Below are 15230 nucleotides of genomic sequence, written 5' to 3' on the forward strand. Positions count from 1 at the left end.
TTGCAGACTTATACTTATGGTATGACGGGCAGTTCTTAGAGGTTGACCCGCCCCCACAACCCACCACCTCCCCCCACATCAGCCCCCCTCTCTCCTCACCCCCAATCCCCACTCTTGCACATCGTTCAGGCCGTAAGGGCCACGTGCAGCCAAAAACTTGCCTCCCATCGTTGCCCCCCCCCGCTGTTGCCCCCACCCCACTGTTGCCCCCCCCCCCCTAATCAGCCCTCCGGTGCCCCCGCCTTGCTTCCCTCACGCCCCTTCAATTAAGCTATATCTAGTCTCACTATACCGTGGTTAGCTACTGACGAAGCCAACCGCTTGCTTGTCGTTTGAGAGCAATTTGCCCGACGTAGTCTATTTCGGTCGATTGGATAATGATTGCGTCTGCGAGATCGATTTATCGATCTCGCAGAGGATTTATCTGGGCTTATCGAGAACATTTATCTAGGCTTAATCCCTCTGAATTAAATTACCCCGCCTGTCACTTTAGATCAAATTTGTCCGATATTAGTTTTTTATGTTTAATTATTAGCTGAAACATTATCATTTTAAATTGGAGTGTTTAATTTGGTTACGGCGGGCGCAGCAGGACGTGGAGCAAACAAACTAGTTGTTTTGAGGCGTAAAAAATTCAGAGACGAATGAGAAAGCTGATTGGAAAAAAGTTCGTTTTATCTACAGTGGAGTTCTGTTTGTAATCCTATGTATTAAATGCGTCAGCTCTAAATTGAGACAAAATTTTTGCAGGTTGAAGAGACCTCCCGAAGCTCATGTTTCAGAACTGCATTGAGCAGCATGGTTAAACGAACGTATCGAGAGAGGTCAATGACCTAAAAGGCTCAAAGTAGATGGATGAGAACCGAACCTGCGACAAAAGACTGTTGGTCAAGTGCAGTTACCACGAGGCTATGAGGGCTTAAAAGTATGCTCGCCCAGAGGGAGAATTTACAGCCATGGCTACTACGTGTTTTTAATTGCTCCTGAAAGAATTTTGAAGTATTTATTGTAAACGCGTTTTTCTGCAGTTTTAGCTTCTGCGCAGACTCTGCGCTTTTCTAGAACACTCCTAGCACTCAACTAAGTTTTTTCACGTTTTACTGCTTGATTTTCCGTGATCACAAATGCTCTCAATCCGAAACAATTTTATTGATGAATTAAAAGCGATTTTGAGAGTGGGTTGTTTGTTGTGGTTGTAGCGCAGTTGGTAAGGAGGACTGCTATTCTGAAGGTCAAGGGTTCGAACCCTTTTCGTGTACCCTGACTATTGTAGAGTTGAAAACTTCTATTCAAAACCATTCCGCCTGTTATCCGAGAGCAATTCTTGCGGCGCGAGTCATTTTATGTTGCTGTGTTTTTGGGGATGAAAAATTCTAATCCTGTATATTAAGCGCGCAAGCTCTAAATTGGGACAAAATGTTTGCATGTTTAAGGGGCCTCTCGAAGCGCATGTTTAAGAACCGCATTGAGCAGCATGGTTAGACGAACATATCGGGAGACGTCAATGAACTAAAAGATTAAAAGATGATCCAGGATGGGTGAGAACCAAGCCTGGGACAATATACTGATAGTCAGGTGCAGTTACCACGAGTCTACGAGGGCTTCAAAGTTTGCTCGCCCAGATGAAAGATTTACTAACGTGGTTACTACGTGTGTTTTAATCGCTATCGAACGAAGTTAGAAGTGTTTATTGTAAAGGTATGTTTTAGGCTTCACAGAGTTTGCGTTTTTTCTAGAACACCCTTATCTTTCAGCTCAGTTTTGCACGCTTTACTGTATGATTTTTGCCTGATCTCAAATGCTCTCAAATTGAAATATGTTGATTAATACGATAAAAGCGATTGTTTAAAACAGTGATCTGTAGCTGTTATAACGCAGTTGGTACGACGGAGGACTGATATTCTGAGAAACCAGGTTTCGATCCCATGTCGGGTACATTCCTTTTCTATGAAAATTTCTAATAAATATTGTGCAGCCTGTTATTCGAGAGCAAGTCTTCCGACGTGAGTCATTTTATGTTCCTGCGTGTGTTTGGGGATGAATAATGCTAATCCTATGTTTTAAACGCGTCAGCTCTAAATTGGGACAAATTATTGGCAGTTTTAAGGGGCTTCTCGAAGCGCATTTTTAAGAACAGCATTGAGCGGCATGGTTAATCGAACATATCGGATGATGTCAATGACCTAAAATGCTCAAAGTAGATGGATGAGAACCGAACTTGGGACTAAAGATTATTTGTCAGGTGCAGTTAACATTAGTCTGCGAGGTCATGAAAGTTTGCTCGCCCAGAGGAAACATTTACTGACCGGGTTACTACTACTGCTCAAAGTAGATGGATGAGAACCGAACCCTGGAACTCGAGACTGTTAGTCAGGTGCAGTTAACACGAGGCGCTGAGGTCTTGAAAGTATGCTCGCCCACAGGAAACATTTACTGACCGGGGTATTACGTGTTTTTTAATTACTCCCGAGCGACATTAGAGGTATTTATTTTAAACGTAATTTTGCAAAAATTTAGCTTTACAGATTTTCAGGTATTCTAGAACACTCTTATCTTTCAACTCAGTTTTTCAAGTTTTACTGTTTGACTTTCGCGTGATCTCAAATGTCCTCAATCTGAAATATGGTAACTGCTAAGATAAAAAGCGGTTGTGAGAAACTGTTGTTTGTAGTGGTCTTAGCGGAGTTGGTAAGATGGAGGACTACTATGTTGAGGGTCGAGGGTTTGAACCCGTGTCGGGTACCTTCACTGTTGTAGGCATGAAAATGTCTAACCAACACCATGCCGCATGATGTTCGAGAGCATTTCATTTGACGTGATTCGGTTAATGTTCCTGTTTGTTTGGGTGTTGAAAAATGGTAATCCTACTCCTGTTTATGAAATGCGGGAGCTCGAAAATGGGACAAAATTTTTGCGCGTTTAAGGGGCCTCTTGAAGTGCATGTTTAGGAGCCGCTTTGAGCAGCATTGTTAAGCGAACATATCGAGAGAGGTCAATGACCTAAAAGATGATCGGGGATGGGTGAGAACCAAGCCTGGGACAAAATACTGATAGTCAGATGCAGTTACCACCAGTCTACGAGGGCTTCAAAGTTTGCTCAGATGAAAGATTTACTGACGTGGTTACTACGTGTGCTTTAATCGCTATCGAACGAATTTAGAAGTATTTATTCTAAACGTGTGTTTTTGCAAAAATTTAGTTTTACAGATTTTGCCGTATTCTAGAACACTCTTAGCTTTCAACTCTTTTTTCACGCTTTACTGTTTGATTGATGTTTGCATGATCTTGAATGCTCTCAATCTGATATATGTTTTTTGATACGATAAAAGCGATTGTGAGAAACTGTGGTTTTTAGTGGTTATAACAGCGCAGTTGGTAAGATGGAGGACTGCTAATCTGAAGTTTGAAGTTTTTTTCTGTTAGCCTTATCCATTAAATTGCTGTGAAATTATGCTTTGAGCGAGTAGTTTCAATCGTATTGTCTAATTTTCCGCTTTTATAGTAAATATCAGTCGCAATTGCGCACAATTGTCAACCACGCTCCTATCGTAACATGTTTTAGGGGTCTTTAATCATGCAACCTAGCATAAATGCGTTTTGAGACGCGCTTTACCATTATATTTAATCTCCTAATATGCACATTTTTTTGCGCTCATTAAGGATGCGGTATAGCAAAACAATCAAGTCACAAACGCCAATGTCCAGAAAATTGCTGTAGAGAGAGCAAAAGACAGGTACAATACGCATAGATAGCGTAAATGGTGAGACCTATGGCTGTTAAACGTTGGCATGGGTTCGAGCCCGAGTCGGTGCGAAACAGAAACCATAGCTTCTTCTAAACCTTCTATTCGTGTAAATGATTTTCTTGTTTTGGTTTTGCGGGCCTGCTTGTGCTATTTGAGTTCTCTTTACGAGTTTTCTCTTCATTTGTAAGTGGTTGTTAGTGTCATTTTGATATCCAGTTTTCGCCCAACCAATGTAAATGTTTTTGGTTCTTCATGATTCTTTATGCTGTTCTCAACTTACTGCAATGTTTTTTGTTTTGTCGCCGGAAACTTCAAAACCGCTATTTTGTTGAACTTTTTTTTGCGCTCTCAAGCTGATTTTGTGTGCGACGTCATTTATTACGGTTATTTGCAGTGAGTTTTGTCTGAATTGCGTAATGTGACCTTTAACAACAATTCAAAGATTCTGAACCTCCATGATCAGTAAAGAACTACAAAAGTTGTTGTTAATCAAGCATCGCTTCACAATGCATAGCATCTAAACTATAACCAGAGATTTTCTGGTGTGCTGAATAATTGAAAATCTGGTTTTTAACCGGTTTTTAAAAATCTTCAATTTAATTCGCAGTCCGTACTAAGAACAGATTTTGTGTGACCGTTGAAGGTTTAATTATTGAATTTTATGAAATAATATTCGACGAACTGCTCGATCTGGAGATAACTGAAAACAGATCAATCTCTTGGTTACAAAATGTAATCAATATAATTTTGATGCTCGGATTTTGCCAGGCATTTGCAGTTCGGTGGGCTCCGTTTACAGTAAAGTTGATCCCCGTCTTCATAATCTTCGCTGGTTGGCACATAGAGATAGAGTGGGAGATGAGATGTTGAATGAACGCCACATCCTGGTAACATTTTCATGTCGCAAGAACAACTAAATAGCTGGCTGCGCAAAAACGCTGTATAATCTTGAAAGCTGAGCATCCCGGGCCGAGGATTTTGCCCAAAAATAACGGTGAAAAGAGTGTAAAAAAATATTTTTACACCGTTAGTGCCCCCCTTATTAAGGGTGGAATTACCTGTAAGAGTGTAATTTTAGCGGTCTAATTTTAAGATTTAACGGTGGAAAAAGAGTGGAATAACTTATTTTTACACTCTTTTGATTACACTGTTGAAACTTATTTTTACACTCTTTATTACACCGTTAAAACTTATTTTTACACTCTTTATTACACCGTTAAAACTTATTGTTACACTCTTTTTTTTACACTCTTTTTCTATCATTTAAACCCGTAAATTACACTTTAATATGTAATTCCACCCTTAATAAGGGGGGCACTAACGGTGTAAAAATATTATTTTTACACTCTTTGCACTCTTTTCCCCGTTATTAAACCCTTAATAAGGGGGGGCACTAACGGTGTAAAAATATTTTTTTTACACTCTTTACACTCTTTTCCCCGTTATTTTTGGTCAAAATCCTCGGCCCTTAAACCGTCTCGAAAGCACGCGGTAGTCTGATCAGATGCACTAAATGAGTCTAAAAATTTAGCTACAGTAGTGTCGGAAATATCTCAATTTGATCCCAAGAAAAAAATGCTTTAGTTGACTAATGTAATGAAAATTAATTTTTTAGACTTACACAATTTAAGTGACTTAAGAGATACTCTTAAATTTCGATGCCAAATAAAAACGTTTATTCTCGAGGAAAACATTTTACAAAAAAAACTGAAGTCACCCAAATGTATCAGAGCTCAACAGGAATTGTGAAATTATTTCATCAACCTCTCACGGCTAGTTTTGATGGACTTGTGTTATTGAAATATCATTTGTTGTGACTAATTGTAACTAATGTTTTTAAGATCAACATCTGAGCATCAAATATACTATCACTTTTAATTGTTCCGGGGGGGGGGGGGGGGGGGGGGAGAGGAAGGAACTACATACTCAAATGGGTTTTTTTTGTTCAGACAATTTCGGTCGATCGATAAATTAATCGTAGAGAGTTGTAAGTGGTATCATTAGAAAGCGCGTCCAGCGTAGAATATGGAATTAAAAAGATTATTTCAATTTTTGTTTTTTATAGGGAGTTATCGAGGTTCAAAGTTTTGTGAATATTAGACGTAATTCAGCCGTTTTATTGCAAAAGTTTGTTGAAATTGTTAATTGCTGTGTTATTGATTTTATCTCTAAAGATAGAGGAGGGTTGCTGAATTGTTGGATCCGATTTTTTTGGCTAGAATGTATGCTAAATTTTTCAAAATTCAAGACTTTTTTCGTCGAAAAAATGGCTTTTTTTTAGCCCACTTGCTTTAAATTGGCTGGAAGTAGACACCTTTAAGCTGCGGCCATATTCTTCCTAATCTCAAAAAGAGCTGGTTGTACTCCTGCTGGCTTTAAGAGTCTTTTGGAATTATAATTTTATGCAAATTTAAAGCCGATAATTATATAAAATGCATTAATTATTTTTAACGAACTGAAAAATTTGTATAGAACTGATCTATTTCGCATTAATTTCAAGAGTTGGGTGTTTTCTTAGACGCTCAGCAATATCTGGGTTGATCTTGATCTCACCATGAATCCTTATAAAATTTTTTTAGATTTTATTGGGGCGCGACCTTTTTCAAAAAATTTCCGCTAGGTAAATGTTTTTTATGTAAATTACGGACAGAATTTCAAATCAGGGCTCAATTAATGACAGATACTGTGTACAATAAAGGAAGCCCAATGAGATTATATTATGGTTTTGGAATTAGAATCATGGTTTTTATGGCTCTGAGCAATTGTTTTCGTAAAAATTTTATGGACTTCTTGCGTTTTGTTTTCATTTATGATTTTTGTAGTTCAATGACTTTAGTGTCCCCAATCAAAGATCCAGTTATTTTTTAGAACGTATAAAAGAACCTAGACATTTTGTTTCAGTTATCTATTGTCTGTTAAGACTTTGAATATATTTTTTGAGAAAATATCGGTTAAAATTTTTCAACTTTGCCACTATTTTTTTCTTATTTCTCTCAACTTCGGCCGCAATCTCAGTAAAAACAGGCAGAAACTAACTTCCTGTGTTGAATAAATTAATGTCGGCAAGGATTTAATATTCAACTAATGGTTTTATTTTGGTAGCTACGCGTTTTCAATTTTTCTTTTTTTAATCATAGTTGCATATTTTATGTTCATTTTGTTTCCTTGTCGAACTATCACATTTTTGACAAGTCCAACTATAGGAAGGCATAATAGGGAAAATCACAGCGTTGGAAAAAGCGTATCAGCGTATCTGGATTTTTTAATTGCTTTGTTGAATAGTTTATGCTTATTGGGCTGAGACAGTTATCTCGCAAAACTTTGGGTTTTTGATTTTGCCTAAGTTTGTCTTTGTTTTCGTTGTTGTACGCCATATACCCGATAACGATAGGTCTTAATTGCTTCCCCAAGACGTTTAACTCAACCGAGTTGAATATTTCAGTTTATTGCTGTTTGTTTTAACGACTTTCAAATTAAATTTAAAAAATAAGATTTTTTCATCTGTCTCCTTTTTGCTTTTGTTTTCGTCACCATGTAACTCAATCTCACTCATGAGAACTCTCAATTACTTTTGTTTTTTTAAACATTTTGCTGCGCCTGGTTTTGCGTTGTGACTAATTGCTTTGACCATTTAGTTTCTTAAAATTTCTAGATTTCTATAATGTTCAATTTTTGGGTTTCTTTTTGTTATGTCTAAGTAGTCCTTTTATAAGGAAGACTCGTTGATGATAAGATGATGGGAAATGATGATTTACAGTTCTTGCAGGTAACATTTCATTATAATAGTGCCTTGAAGTGTGTCATGTTGTAAAATTGTTTGAAGATTTGGCTTTATGAATGTTTTTTTTTGTGGGCTCGTGACTTAGTCTCAAGGTCCAATTGGCTTCCTGAGTTGTTGAAACTTAATCCATCGCTTTTTGTTGTAATCCTAAGTCTGTTGTGACTTTTCAAAATATCTGTTTTCAAAAATTAATTTGGGTTTTTGAGCTTCGTCTTTTTTTAAGTATTTTTTCGGTCGATTTGTGGCTCAGTCTCTGTAAACACAGGTGACAACCCGTTTCCAGTGAGCTATAATTTTTAACGGTTTTAGCTTCAAACATTTTTTACTCGGCTTTGTTACTATTGTTAATACGAGATTTCATAAAATGTTAGATTTTATATTTTACATTTCAAAGTTTTTTTGGTTTTTTAATTATAACAATAATCGTTGGTCCCATTGGCTTTGAAATTCTTCGCAATCGAACATTGGATAATAACATTGCTCAGTTGTTCCCTATGTAGATGATATAATTGAACATTATAGTTCTTTTTTATCCACCTGCTAACCAGTCGTATTGGGGACAGGTCCCATATCTTTTCTAATGAAGTATAGGTTAAATTGTTTGGGATTTTATCTGATGCGAGTTTGATTTTGTTATAATTTTTTAAATAGATTTGGTTATATTTTATCGTGGATTTTATTACAGTTTTGGTCGTAAATAATCTTTGTTGTTTGATTTTTTATTTTTGTCCCTTCTAATAGTCCTATTATCAACAACTTTCATTGGCATTCTAGCGTGGCATTATCGTATTTCATTGGTTTTTTATTGAACGATGTGTGTTTTTGAAAGTTTTGTAGCTCTTCATCATTTGGTATCCAATTAAGTTATGAATGTGGATGAGCGGGGTCGGAACATTATGTGCGTACGCACATTACCGAGCCTCCTTGTTAAGATTAACCTTAAAAACTATGCTTAGTCCAGATTGTATGATGAGCCTCCCAGCAATCCCAACACTAAATTTGCTTGGTTGACACTAACCAGAATCTTGAAAGAATTCGAAACAGAAAAAAGAAATCGAAAGAAAACTAATGCATCCAAAAACAAATGAGACGAAATACACAACATCTTAAATTCTATATTTTCAATTTGACTAGCAGAACTATTCGTTGTGGCCTATTACTCAGATATGGGTGGCAGCTAAAGAACACGCCCATTATGTGACCATGTTGAGTAGATCACACACACGAGGCACTATGAGATCAGAGACTTTTTCAATACTTTGATACGATATTAAGTGAGCCAAGACTAACCGATGCAAGGGAAAAATCTGGTCACCGATCTGCAACCAGAAAACATGCTCGACTGGATATCGAGGCACACCGAATTTGCGATTCTTCAGGAATGTCTGAAGTTGGTATCGGAACAATACAAAGTGTTCGCGCTACTCCGTATCTCAGTTGTATACATTCGAGCCAGCAAGGCGATGAGGTGCTCCACTGACATTCATAGTTCTGCTTGCGTTTCTGGTTATTTTCGTTTCTTGGAGTTTTTTGTTATGTTTTATACCTAATGAACTTTGAGTTCTATGTTAGGTGACATGAGAATATATTGGAGTTGCCTTGCCCTCGAGTGGGCCAATTGACTGTTTTAAGGAAAGAGTTCTCTTAATTAAAAAATTTGGCCATCCATGAAGATCATGAAGTTTAACGCAGAATGCTCAACTCGACACGAGAATGAAAAATTTCAGTGACATTTGGCGGAATGATATGAAGACAACAATGTCTTACGGGTCAAAACGTGGAGAGTTTCACACAAAAGTGACTAAAGTTAATATGCCTAAGTTTCTCTGACCAGAGCCAATAAAAAAATGACGTGAATTTTCTGCATTTTCAAACTTGCAGTGTGTTGCAAGATCATGTTGGTCTGCTGAAGTCGATTTGAACTGCTGGCTTAACATGTAAGAGGTTTTGAAGTGAAAATGAATGGGAAGGTGTTGTTGAAAATTTTGTTCTTTTCGATTGTAACCCGAACCGTAATTGTGACCTACAAAAACTTTTCTTTAGGTTGTGTTCATCGACAGAGAGAAAAATGCTCATGTCAATTTACTCTTCTCGCCAAAGCACCACTACAAAGTGAACATGCACGGAAAAGTCGACTTCTCAAAGTTCAATTTCACTGGTGCTATTTATCAAGTGGACGAAAATCAAATGTTGCATCCGTCACAAAAAGAACCAGAAGCCACTGCTGCACCACCGGTTGCAGAACCAGTGACCGATGCCAACAACCAATCAGATGAGCTTGATGAACGCGCGGACAGCACTTTACGTACTGAAGCAACGATTTCACAAATTCCCCTAATTCAAGGGCAATCCGATGGGACTTGCGCGAGTTCAAGCCAAACTGAAGAGATTGTTACAAAGGAAAAGTGTTTGCAAGTGGAGAAAGCTGTCGCTGATAAGGTGTATGTTTGCACAATAATTAAGGAAGAATACAATCCTCCTTCGGATATGCAGCGTATTGAGTTGATCGAATACGTTAAGGAACAACTACCAGTTTTGGTCGACGAATTTTTCAAGTCAAAGGCTCAATCATGTGCTGGAAAGGTGGACGAAAATGTCAGTGAGGAGATATCGGCCATCAAAATTGCGGCCCAAAATGAGGAATGCAATTCGGGAACTGGCGAAATTCAAAGTGAGACCGAAAATGATGCGCAGGTGAAACCGACTGTTCCATGCAAGTTGTTATACAAATTCTTGTTCCATGAGAATGGTACCGGCGAGATTTTTGTAATTCCTGGATTTGAGTTCCGAAAAGTTTGGTTTGTCCAAAACACCGGTACTTCCAGCTGGCCTGACAATATAACGGTCCAATTTGCGGAAAACTCAACTGACTTAAATTTGAGAGAATCGTTTGTCCCCAAGTTAGATGCTGGCGAAATAGGTGGAATTTATGCGAAAGTTGTTGCTCCAATGAGTTCTGGACTCTATTCAATGAACTTCACCCTGGGCTGTGATAGGACATCTGATTACGATCTTCGCGACACTGAACCTCTTGTTTGTTTGGTACGTGTCGTTGAGAATCCTCTGGAGTTTCCTGTCTCTCATGAAAAGGAAACAGTGGTACCCGTTGGCGGCGGAGAGTCTGCTAACGTGGAGCTTACATCCGGTTACGTTGAATATGACGATACAGAAATGGATCCAGACGATGACATTACGTCAACTTGCGAAGACGAGACTATCTACGATTCCACAGATGAAGATAGTGAGTTGATTGATGATTTCACAGTGGTGCCGCTTCCTGATTGCTTTGATTTGAACAGGGTACCCGCGTTACAGAGCAGTCTCATTCAACAACGAAGTTGCTCTGAGGGATCAACCCAGAATCACCTTGATCAGTTGAATGCTCTGATGGGCGGGCAAGTCGCCCATGATGAGGAACAGTTCTCGAATTTTGGTTCGTGTCAAGAAGGTTTGAATGATGGCAATGATGAAGAGTTTGTAGTGGAAGATGCAAATGAAACCCATGACGGAACTTCGACCGAGTTAACCAGTCTCAACACAGTTATCATTGCCAGCAATGAGACATTCCACACGCCGAGGGGTGACGAAACTCGGGAGAACCAGAGTAATGTGCAGCCAGAGATGGCAGAAGTTTCAAATTCCATTGAGGGAACAAGAATTACTAATGAATCTGAGTCACAGTCACATGGTCCTCCTGAAGGCTCTGCGGACCTGGATGACGATGTGGAATGTCCGAAATCACTTATTCGAGTCAGTGCAAGTGAAGAGAGAGCACTATTGGACCGGCTGACTAAGTTGGGATTTGGAGATCGTGCGCAGAACAGGCAATTGTTAGCTAAACATGACTATAATCTGCAATCTGTCGTGAAGGAACTCATCAATTCGTTCGAACCGCTCAGATAACTTGATCAACTTTGTGGAGCATTCTTGCATTTCTATATAGTATAATTGATAAAATATCACAATTCCTTGTTAGAACAACTAGAGCACGATATATTTGTAGTTAGTTTTGCTCATAGATTATTTTAGATGTTAAGCTTTCCTCAATAATTTAATCTCTCAAGTCGAAAATAACAACAGACTGATATGATTTTGTAGACAATAGTGTAAACATACGAACTATGTTCATAAGATATGCTCATGGGTGCTTTAACGTGGAATGTATATTTTCAAATACATTAGATGACTTTTCACTTTTGGGTTGAATGTGGGACCACTGTTGGAATGAGATTTTAATTCAAATGTACATTTTTCTCGTTTTTCTCCCCCCGATTGAGGTTAAGCAAAAGTAATTCCCGAAGAAGCAGCAATTGATTAAAATTCTGTAGTGGCAGTCTATCCGTAGACAAAATTGTGGAATACCGAAGAGGCATGGAGTTGCTGAATTTTTCTAGTCAAACTGGCTAAAGACTTCTGTTTTTGACTTTTAAGAGCACGCATATTGTTAAAGTCGTCTGAAGGTTGAGCACGCTGAACTCAATACACCGCAAAGAGAGATCTGGATTGAATTTGGTTGATTTTGCCCTCGTGGAATTCATTTACGTTAAATAGCCGAATTTTGTGGACTGCCTTAAGTTCAAAAAACGGAATCCGGTTTACTAACTTCAACAATTGAGTATTACGCATTGTAAAAATCTGCAATGTGTTACTAAATTCTACGGTCTTTTTAATGCAAAATTTTCGCTTGACAATTTTGACTTTTCGAGTGACTTTTACGCCCTTGACTTGCGTTTCGCGTGATATAAAATTCTCTCTCAATCAAAATTTCAAGCAGCTGATTTCAATTGGCGGCAATTTAATACTTTTTTGTTCAGTCAATTTTGGCCGATCGATATATTCATCGCAGAGTTGAGACTGGTATCTTTAGAAAGCTTGTCCAGCGTAGAATATGGAATTAAACAGATTTTATTTTTCGGTATTTACAGGGAGTTATCGAGGTTTAAATTTTGAGAAAATAGATTGAATTGCGGTGAGATTTTATTCACATTTTCCGGAATTTTTGACTAAAATTTGCCAATTTGTTCATTTGTAAAGACAAAAACTTTTTTTAAGCTATTTTCATTAATTTTTTGTCAAAAGTTCTCGCTAAAGTTTTCAAAGTTTTTCAGACTTTTTCATCAAAAACAGCACGAAATAAGTTTCTTTAGTCCAGTTTGATTAAATTTACATGAAGTACAGACCCAAACACCATTAACACAATCTTCGAAGACTCAAAAGGGGGCTATTTCTACTTCAAATTCCGTTGAGAGTGCTCTGTAATTAAAACTTCGCCGTTTTTTGCTAAATTTATTGGTTGATTATCAAAAACGCAGCATCTATTTTTGAGTTTTTAACTAACTAAATATCAATATCTAGAACATTCGAATAATTAAGTGATCGTAATGGACAAACAGCACTAGCAGGGCTAGTTTTGGATCAATCTTGGACTGGTATAATCCAAAACAATTGGGATTGTAATCAGTCGGTCGTTTTTATTAAAATCGATCTTTTCTACATTAATTAAATAACAGAACATTTAACCAAAGCTCACTAATGATAGGTCCAATTGGATTCCTAAAAAGCTCCACATTGTTGTATCTAGTTGATTACTTGAAAGCTTATGGTCGTTTTGACTTAAAAGTATTTGATTTTTAAATAAATAATGACTTATTGGACTTTGCCTCTATTTTTCTCTTAATTTGGTCAACTTGTAGCTTATTGTCAGCAATGAAAGAATGTTTCTTCTTTTTATTGAAATCAAATTCAATCTTTACTGCCGTTTTACGGCTTAAGTTATGGTTTTCTGGCTTTGATATTACTAGATTTGGCATTTAAAAAAAAATTTTAGGTATTTGGTCATTTTTCAAGTTTTCTAGTTTTGTCACATTATCACGTTATTGAAGGTTCGTATATCACATTATTGGCCTTCAAAATATGGCAAAATCCATAATATTAAAATACTTGAAGATTTAGATTATGATTTTAACGGCTTCGACACTATCTCGAAGAATTTATTTGAATTTTTTTTTAATTTTGTCATCTGTCCTTTTTGCTTTGTCTTTTTAGTCGTACGAAAATTCGAGTACAATGACCCGATTTCATTGGATTTTGATGGAAAAATATATGATCCGATATTCTAATATTAGTAGATGGCTGATGGCTTTCATGACTCTGAAAACAATTTTCATAAATTAAAAAAAAACTTTGTAACTTCGCAATTTTGCTCCACTTATTAAATTAATTTTTGATTTTTAAAATGTAAATTATTTTTTTGATTTTTGTCATGTTTGACGTTCTTTTTGTAGACATAAGACATATTCTGGATAATTTCAATTCTCAAGGGCTTGCTTCGGAAGAATAAATGAACATTTTTTCATTGTGTAATTAAAGGCGTTCATGTCTTTGGAAATACTTTTTTTCGTGAAAAATTAGTGTTACCTAATTTTGCATTTTTTTTCCATTTTATCTACTTGTTACCTGGCTTCATTAAGGAGAGGTTACATAATGCATTGTTGGTGCTCGCAGAAAGGGCAATAGAACATATTTTGATGGCCATAGTATGGTTTTACGGTTTTGAAAGCGTTTTCTGCCAAGTTTTAATTGATTTTACAATAGTCTAACAATGGTTACGAAGCGTTTTTTATTGAGTTGTCCCATATCTTTTCTGCTGAATTTAAAGTTTTTTTGTTTAATGTCAGTTTTATCTGACGCTATTTTGACTTTCTTATTAAGTTTTGTTTTTTAAAACGGACATGAAGTTTTTGATGTAATTAATTTTTGTTGTTTGATTTTGCTGTTCGTCTTGACTCGCTTTCTTAATATTTGCACATCTCATCAATCTAATGCAACATTATTCACTCCACCACTGAGTTATTTGCTTTGGAGGCTATCTTTTCGTTCATACACCAATTTAAAAAAAAATACTTTGGTTTTTGAGTTTTTCTATGTTCCTCATTTGGTAGACAATCATGCCAAAATTGTGGATATGCAGGGTCGGAACCTTATGTGCAATTGCACATTACCGAGTCGCCTTGTTTACTTTAAATCTTAATAGTGGTATATGTTAACCTCTAATGTGGTTATTTGAAGCCCACTATTGAACTTCTTAGTCCCATTTAGGGTCCCCCTCCTCCCCCCCCGCCCCGACTGAAGCAGGCAGCAATTGATTAGAGCTCCCACTAGTCGTTCGAGAGCAATTCTTTCGACGTTTAGTCGGTTATGTTTAAATTTGAGTTTCCGAATTTTGAGCAGAGATTTTTAAATTAAGAGAGGCTATATACCATCTGAAGCCGTTTGATTCTTTTGATGAGGCAACTTCCGACCTGATCTCGTTTTAGCTGTCAAATGCAATGGTGATTAAATAATGATGACATTTTTTTGGGAATGTACGAGAGGATAGAAACATGCAATAACTGGCAATTCCATTGACTAGTAAATGGAACTCTTTGTATCAGAAGGTATAACTGCCACTCTTTAGGTATAACTGCCAGTGCTTCACGCGTTGGGTTAATCATTACACTTTGTGGTTGCACATGGGGTTCAATCCTAAGCAGGGACGAACAGGACAGCTATCTTGATGGCACAAAGTACTTAAAATTGAAACAGACCCAAAGTGTGTGCGACCGTAATTAAATTTGGGAAGCGATTCAATACGTCAAAACACTGAGGATGCTATTTCGCAGGTTAAGAAATCAAACTGCTTTTGAAGACCGGATTGCTAAGTA

The 15230-nt window shown here is 37.2% G+C and overlaps 1 protein-coding gene across 1 annotated transcript in view; it reads left to right on the forward strand.

The window, feature by feature from the left end:
• Positions 1-13733: 13733 nt before the first annotated feature.
• The window catches only part of LOC142342888 (V-type proton ATPase subunit F-like), a 245543-nt gene continuing 244046 nt past the window's right edge, over positions 13734-15230 (forward strand). The window contains exon 1 of the mRNA XM_075394536.1: positions 13734-13744. The gene's annotated coding sequence lies outside the window, so the exon portion shown is untranslated. The remainder of the gene's footprint in view (positions 13745-15230) is intronic.

This window comes from Convolutriloba macropyga, chromosome 7, assembly GCF_964194025.1.
Source record: "Convolutriloba macropyga chromosome 7, txConMacr16.3, whole genome shotgun sequence".
Lineage (NCBI taxonomy): Eukaryota > Metazoa > Xenacoelomorpha > Acoela > Convolutidae > Convolutriloba > Convolutriloba macropyga.